The sequence below is a fragment of the Acyrthosiphon pisum genome, chromosome A2 (genome assembly GCF_005508785.2).
Source record: "Acyrthosiphon pisum isolate AL4f chromosome A2, pea_aphid_22Mar2018_4r6ur, whole genome shotgun sequence".
Classification (NCBI taxonomy): Eukaryota; Metazoa; Arthropoda; class Insecta; order Hemiptera; family Aphididae; genus Acyrthosiphon; species Acyrthosiphon pisum.
The window spans coordinates 25,870,968-25,877,055 of record NC_042495.1 but is presented as its reverse complement, the minus strand read 5'-3'; the positions used below and the strand labels follow the sequence as shown (position 1 = coordinate 25,877,055).

The 6,088-nt window shown below is 24.8% G+C and overlaps 2 long non-coding RNA genes across 2 annotated transcripts; one reads left to right on the top strand and one right to left on the bottom strand.

Moving 5' to 3' along the window:
- Positions 1-275: 275 nt before the first annotated feature.
- LOC100574209 lies at positions 276-1,786 on the bottom strand. Its single transcript, XR_510572.3, has 3 exons — positions 1,649-1,786; positions 1,392-1,539; positions 276-423 (listed from the first exon to the last, which is right to left on the bottom strand). It is a non-coding gene; the product is annotated as an uncharacterized LOC100574209 (long non-coding RNA).
- A 1,086-nt stretch (positions 1,787-2,872) lies between these two features.
- LOC100574121 lies at positions 2,873-4,789 on the top strand. Its single transcript, XR_510571.2, has 4 exons — positions 2,873-2,887; positions 3,418-3,633; positions 3,710-3,856; positions 4,648-4,789. It is a non-coding gene; the product is annotated as an uncharacterized LOC100574121 (long non-coding RNA).
- The last annotated feature ends 1,299 nt before the right edge of the window (positions 4,790-6,088 follow it).

Sequence of the window (6,088 nt, the reverse complement as noted above, 5' to 3'; positions counted from 1 at the left end):
TCATAAAAATGTAGTATTTTAAATATAGAAACATAATATGGTTTTTTATATCAAGCTCACACTTAACAATTTTTGTTTTGGAGAGTTGATAATATCATCAAAAATAATGCTTTTTAGGTACTGTTTATAGTTATAAATGCTGGTGATAACAATTAAAATGAATTATTTATAATGCACCATTCTATAAATTGTTTTATAAATATTCTCTAGTGTCATCTGGAACGATGTCGGTAGTCAAAAGGTTACATTTTTAGAGTAAGTGAAAAACAAACAAATTGAGTGACAGACAAGTATATTTATTTTGCGATGTCAACACATAATAAATAATAATAAATTATCATTATATGTGCTGATTGGAGTTTTGGACTATGGCATTTTTGAATTTGAGATTTATGGAGACTTGATGAATTATAATTAACAGTTCTGAAACAATACAAAACATAATAAATCAATACAACAATATAATATTATGATATATAACATTGTGTGAGTGATCGTAGAATAATGTTTGCAGATAAACGGTTAATTCAATAATTATTACATAAAAACTAAATTATATTTAATTATTAAAAATTAATTTTTATCACACGAACAAAAACATTATTTACCCATCGCGTCGTGACCGTCTACATCCACTGGATTTGGTTATAAAAATATTTCAGGTACATTATTATATTTACGTACATATAATTAATTTTATTTAGTCTCACGCTTAGATATAATACGTATACGTTTTCGTCATCGACGACACTTTTATTTTTATGTTTAATTTGATTTTGTTAAAAGCATATAAAATAGTAACGCATGGCTAACGTTCATAAAAAATTTAAATCGAATAATAGTAGGTATATAGTTTGCATAATAAATGGATAAACGAAGGAAACCGGTTTGTTTGATTATTAATTATTGTTATTATTATTATTATTATTAATTATTTATTTATTTGTTTGCACTTGCATTTTTCCATTTGAAATATATATTAGATATTCATTGAACAAATAATTTATCGTTACATTTTTTCTACCTTATCTCTATTCTATAATAAAAAGAATAAAATTTACCATGCCAGTGGATGAATTCAAAATGTAGGATATACAATTTTCAGAAATTAGCATTAAAAATAACTACAATATGTAATTATATTATATTGTATAATCAAAAAATAGTCATATGTTTTTAAATTAAATTATAAAAAAATAATTTCTTCCGGAGGAAGGTCGGGCAGCTAGTAATATATAAAAAAAAATATTTACCGAAATGGTAAATACAATATGAACATATATAATATTAGTTTAAATAAATATTAAAAAATATTATCATGGAAATTTGAAAAACAATAGAATTATATAACTATATTGGAAAATCAATGCGAATTTAGCTTATGTAATTACCATCAGTTGGCTGGAGGCTGGGGTGGCTTTGGCGACCGATTTGATGGCCTTGGCAGATTGGACTTGTCCTACGACGACGATGTTCATGGATACTTTTTCAGCGCCCATTTTTGGTTTTTGGTTGGTTTTTTGAGGAGTAAAGTGAATACTGCAAGTAAACAACAAAAAAAAAAATTTAATTAAAATAGAAAACACGAAAATTTAAAATAATATAAAGATAAAAGAAATTTCGATTCTCGTCAGCTATTAATACTTACAGAATATTATATTTGCACAAAAATTGCGTTATGCCGGAACGAAGCATCAATTCATCCTTTTATACATCAGCAGCCTAGTGTACCTGGCGTGGTGGTGTGGTGGCGTGACCATATCTCTTAAAGGTGATTCGTGTAACTGATATCGTACGTCGGACGACGTCAAATATTACTATTTATTTACATATTTTACTATATTTTACTTTGAAAACCTACCTATCCATCAATCATTGTATAAACTGATCAATTAATATAATTAAATCTTTTTCTAAAATATGAATATCACTAAATAGTGGGAAAAAAAATAGGACATTTGATTTCCATACATTCCAGTTTTAGTTAATGTCTACAACATAAACGTCAATTTGACTTAAATCATAAAAATGTTTATTGAAATATAGACTCCTTTAAAAAATAATCCTCCAAAAAGTATTAATTAATCAGTTCCTTGGCTTGAAATAAATTATTTCAAAGTCCGATTTGATTATCGATAAAAATCATTAAAAATCATCAAAAAAAAGTGATATACACTTTTTCAAATGCTATTCAAATTTCAGATTGAAATTTAAAACAATTTAAATCGATAATTTGTACCAAAATAATATTCGTTTTATAATAATTTGTACTTATCTACAAATCAATTGAAAAATGAAAAAATGTATGTTTTTAATTTTTAATTCGACAATAGCCCTAGATCTATAAACTATTTTGTTCATAATATGTAGCAATGTAGGTAATACGAAACACCTAACTAATATTTCATTTTTTTATCCTAGTTTCATAGCCATGCGTATCGACAAATATGGATGCTGGAACGACGACAAGTTTCTCGAAATCAAAATTTAAATCGTTAAAACGTATAAAATGTATATTTTTAATCGAAAAAATTACGTTTAAAATCTAAAAAAAAAAAATCTTTATACAATTAAATCGACACAATGCAATTATAATTTTTTAACTCAATGAACTTCAGATTAAAAAAAAAAAAATACAGTGTTGTGATGTCCTTTAAGAACCAAGATTTTGTATTTTCAAAATGTAAAATCACAAATGATTAATTATAAAAAAATAGATAAATAAGACAAAAAAGTAAAATTAAATTAAATAATGAATTATCACGTTTATATTAATTATCAATTATGTCATGCAAATAAAATAATAAATATATAAAACAATCAATTGTTTCCACGACGAGGTATTTCCACGGGAGATATCTATGTATGTACCTACCATATTTTACCTGTAAGTACTTATTAATATTGTCATTATCAAATATAATATTTTATTTTTTATTGAGAATAAAGGCTTCAACACCTAGGTCATTAGCCTGTGGTTGTGGTTACATCATCATTAATGGATAATTAAGTTATAAATTAAGATTGCATAGTTATTTTTATATACCTACGACTTTTTAAGGCACAGATACTATATAATATTATAATGATTAATGAACAATAAAAACCCGTAACTAATTGTCTACAAACGATACAAATATTTTGACATTGCATATTCTAGGTAAATCATATTATATGTATTATGTATGTACCTAATATGAATATGAGCAAAAAATGAATGTCTAACGATGTAACGAACAATTATACAATTATTCAAAATCTTTTATTTTTACAAGTTTTAACAATCATATTTCCATCGAAGTGTATTGTTTACAATATATTTTACATATAATTAATTATTTTGTGAGATACGCGTTAATATTTTATAATATTATGATGTGCCCGAGGAGGACTACATTTAAAAAATTTTAATTTCAGCCTATGTGAACTTCGTAAGCTATAATAACATGTAACAGCCCGAGATTAGATATATTTATTCAATATGTTTTTTAAATAAACAATCCTCGTAATATTATTACAATAATCACGCCACGACGCCGCCCCACCTTAGATCAGTCGGTGGGTTTGTATATAAAGGCGTCTGAGATCTCGACTCCGGCATAACGCATCCTTTGTGCATATATCTATTCTTTGGTAAGTATGAAACGACAGTAATATAATTGTTTTATATTTATTTCAAATTAATAACAGTTTTTTTTTCCATTTACAGTTTTAACTTTCATCCTCAAAAACCAACCAAAAACCAAAAATGGGCGCAGAAAAAGTATCCATGAACATCGTCGTCGTCGGACAAGTGCAATCTGCCAAGGCGGTCAAATCGATCGCCAAAGCTACACCAGCGACCAGCCAACTTATGGTGAGTTAGATATACGATAATTTAGATTTCGTTAAATTTTAAAATCAAAATTTGTTTGAAGATAAAATCACAACAATTTATACCAACATTTATAATATTTTGCTATAGTCGTTTTTACGATTTTTATTATTTTTATTGATTCAATTTGCAAATGCAACATTAGAATCAACTTTTTAAAAAACATTTTTCTCATGAATGCATTTTTACAATATCAAACAATTTAACTTAAGATAACTAAAAACTATTAAGCATTTAATGATTAAACCAATAAACTTAAATCTTAATATGAATTACGTTATCTGGCATCATTGATATTTTACGATTTCGTTCACAAAATATTAAACCAACAATAATATACAATATATATTTTAAATTTTTTCATGTTAACTTGACATGATAAATATTTATAATAGTAAGTTTAATATAAATTATTCTTCTTGGGAAGATTTATTGTACGCAGTATAATAATTACACGATTATAATTGTATATATACTTCACAATAATATTAGTAATATAGTTTATATTATATTAGTTAATATAAGTTGACGTGGTTAATGCTTAATGCAGTTTTTTATAAAAATATACAGATTAGTGTATTTTTGAGCATTTTTTTTAGCATTTTAAAACATAATAATAGTTCTCCATCATAGGTAGGCAGGTAACAGTATTATAGTATTATGTTCTCATATAGTATTGTTTACATTACTAAAATATGATGTGAATGATGATAAAATTACTTTTATCATTAAACTATATATTTTGATTTACGTTTTATTTTTGTTTGTTTTAGAACTGTTAATTCATCCAGTCCATCACATTGCAAAACTCAAAAATGCCATAGCCCAAACAATACAATAATAATATGTACCTTATTCATATTTCATATCAGTATTGAAACCGCAAAATAAATCAGTCGTTTCCGATAAACTTAACTGTTTGGTGTAATTTTTTATCTTTACCTAATTCTTTGTCCATATAATACAGATTCACGATTTTTTTAATTACGTGTTGATGAATAATAATATAATCGATTTTAAATTGATTTTATCGTTTTGTGTCATATTGACATATTGTTAATATGATGATCGACGTCTTGTGTAACAAGCATCGGTCACAACATACTTGATAATATATTTTAATATTATCGGAGTTAGATTATAATAAAGATACAAAATATATTCTTTCAAAAAGGTTTCAAGTTTAATATTAAGTATTCACCACTTAAACTATCAGTTGTTCAATATCAGAGTACCTAATCAATATGAAATAATAATCGGTCATTGACCTTGCTAAACACTTGTTGAGTACCCATATTTATTTATAACAATAATATTATAATAGTAGGTAGATATAATTACCTATATTGGATTAATATCGAGATTTATTTTGGGCACGAACATAATAATATAATATGTTCAAATACAAAATATAATCGAAGAGTATTAAGCTTTATTTTGCAATTAATTAAAATACTTAAAATGTATTGTGATAGGAACATAAAGTTAGATACCCATTGTGAGTTATTGTTGTAATCCAGAAATAACATAATTTTTCAATTTTATGTTTTTTGCAATGCAATATTATTACTATTAAAATAATTTTTTTGTTTTTTGGAAACTTCTTTTTTGATTAAGCAACATGCTTATAACCTTGTGGTTTTTTTAAGTTAAAAATAAGTTTTAATTTTTTAAAACTTACAGTTTTACCATTTTTGTATTATATACAATTTGGAACGCTCTAAAATATTCGTTTAGCATAATATGCTAGTATAGCTTATTATTAATACCTATTGTGCTTGTTAGTTAAATTATTAATATTCTTATATTTTAACGTAAGTACTTTTCTTTAATAATCGTATTGATCTACATTATAATTGTTTGAAATATATATTATAATATTGTAATCGTTGCCGGTCATTTAATGATTTAAAATATTTATAAAAACAATACAACGCGTCATATTTCTTGCTATACCTATTGGCTATTATATTCCATTAATTGAAGAATTAATGTTATAATATTAATTTATATCCATTGTACTCTGCATAAACACTCGTTGTTTACTATTAATTTTAAATATCGATAATTAAATAAAATTAATAATATTTATATAGCGTGATACTGAATATATCAAGCCCGACGTCAACCATGCAAAAGATTATTTTTATTATTCAACTAAAATGTCCGTGTAATATAATACTCTTTGAAAAAAAGTAATATTCATTTCTACTT